A 2,218-nucleotide genomic window follows, 5' to 3' on the forward strand; every position below is an offset into this window, starting at 1 on the left:
CCCCACATCCAATCCATCTCTTTTTTAAAAATAAAAACAGAATTAATTTTTTTCATAGGAAAAGCAAAGTGGGACTATTTGAACAGGGAAGGTCAGTGACCACTTTATGAGTTACTTTTATCTGTGACATTTGCTTTGTTTCTATTACTGTGGGATGATGTCAGTACTGCAGTCCCGTGTCTCTCTGGACAGGAGGTCAGGTTAAATGTGACGGGCTGTCTGGCTAACTAAAGGACATTGGCCTCTAGTTCTGGTGGCTGAATTATTCCTCATTTAGTTACTACGTCCAAGTGAAAGACGAAATAGGGCTCGGTGCCCTGTTTCCCACGTCTAATCTCCCTCGAGCTGAACTCTGAGGCGAGGGGCACATCTGGGATGAAGAAGGAAAGTAATGAAGAACTGTACTAAAACCTTCACGGGCGCCCTTCCGGCCCCAGAGAGAATGCTCGTGTTTGCTGCCCTTTTTGGATTGGTCTCACCGCTCCGTTCCCTCTGGCCTTTCCTCTGCCCTCCGGGCTTGGCCTGGACATTGTGAATTTTGGGGGAATCTCTCTTCTCTCCAGCAACAGCCTCAAATCCCCCACTGCAGCAAAAGAACGAGGGAAGCTAAGGTCAGCTGCAGCCACATGGGTGTTTTACTCTCTCAGCCTGTGACTGGTGGATCTGGTTCATTAACCAAACCAGAATTGGGGGAGCTTGAGGCTGTCTCTTGGCTGCTCTGGCCAGCAGTGTCAGTGGGATAATACGGATCAAGGGAGCAGACAAGGCGATGAAATAGTGACACGACAGACTAGTGTAACTATATGACTAAACAATTGCTGCTTCCCAGCCACGCCTTCCCCTTCCAGCTATCAATCAGTAATCAGCAATTACAATAGCTGCCTTAGAGAGCACAGCGGATCGGTGCATAAAAAGTATTTGCAAACCCAGAATTCACATATTTTCCCCTTTTTATCGAAGAAGATTCTTTCCATTCAGGCTAGAAATATCAAACAAGACCAAAATATATTTGTTCTTTTTCTGCAAATCTCTGGGACGTATGGAGAATGTTCTCCAGTGGCCTCAGGTTGACATTCAAGACCCTGTGGGCTGTTCTCTAGCTGGTTCCTCCCCCACCCGGGGGGCGCAGCGACATCCCCCTCCATTGCCATTTCTGGAGGGGAGCCTTATTTCTGCTGGTCAGCCAGGGAGGAGGCTGGGTAGAAAGGCTGCTCTGAGGCCTGGCCCATCTCCACGCTGTCCTGCCCAGCACGCTGTGTGGGGTTTGTGCCGGCTGACAGGGAATGGGGGAAAGGCATTTCCTCTCTTGCAATTCCTGGGGTCTTCCTTGATTTTGGGCTCCTCTGAGCAGTGTGAGGAGGTGGGAGGGGGGCACTGGGAGCCCAGCGGGGGCAGCTCCAAGGGAAACATGCCATTGGCACTCACAGCGACTGAGAGGAAAGAACTGACAGGGAATTCCAAAAAATGTTTTGAAAATTCAATGTTTTATACACAGAACAGAGGTAATTTCTGAAAAGTAAATATTAATTTAGCTGTCGGAGGCGTTGGGATGAATCACGGCAGCTTCTCTTTAACCCTCTTAGCAACTGAAATGTTGCTATCTGAGGAAGTCTACTAGGATGGGAAATGTCATGTGACACCTCGTAGCTTTGAGTTCAGTGACACCTGCCATGTGAACAAAGGGCAGGTAAGAAAAGATACAGAACTACAGCATGATTCACAGATGATTTTTGTGAGACTAACCTTCTTCCTTGGAAGCAAGTGGCTTGCTGCAGAAAAGGGTGAAATAAAATGTAGGCGTCTAAGACATCTGGGCACTTAAAGCTGTTTCTCTGATGTCTTCCAGTCCGTGTGTACAGACGGGATAAAGACCCAAGAAACAAGTAAATATTCATTCTGCCTAGAGGCTGGGGTTTATGTCTGTTTACCCAAGGTGTGTTTTAGTATTGAGGATATTGTTGCAAAGCTTGTGAAGCATGGAGATATGTCTGTGCTTTTTTCGCTGCCCCATCTTCCTTTCATCTGCTCCTCTGATGTATTGTAGGGAGAAAGCTACCCAGTCCAGCTTAGATCAGCTTTTGTTCTCGTTAGAATTTAAAGTCTTTAAGGGTCTTGAGCAGGTGCCGGTAAAACTCCAACCATTCATTCCTCTTGATGACATTTGTTTCCTGGTCAGTCTGCTCATGATTCATGCCATGGTGCCTGAGAAGACCCTCCT

The sequence above is a fragment of the Mauremys mutica genome, chromosome 18 (assembly GCF_020497125.1).
Source record: "Mauremys mutica isolate MM-2020 ecotype Southern chromosome 18, ASM2049712v1, whole genome shotgun sequence".
Classification (NCBI taxonomy): domain Eukaryota; kingdom Metazoa; phylum Chordata; order Testudines; family Geoemydidae; genus Mauremys; species Mauremys mutica.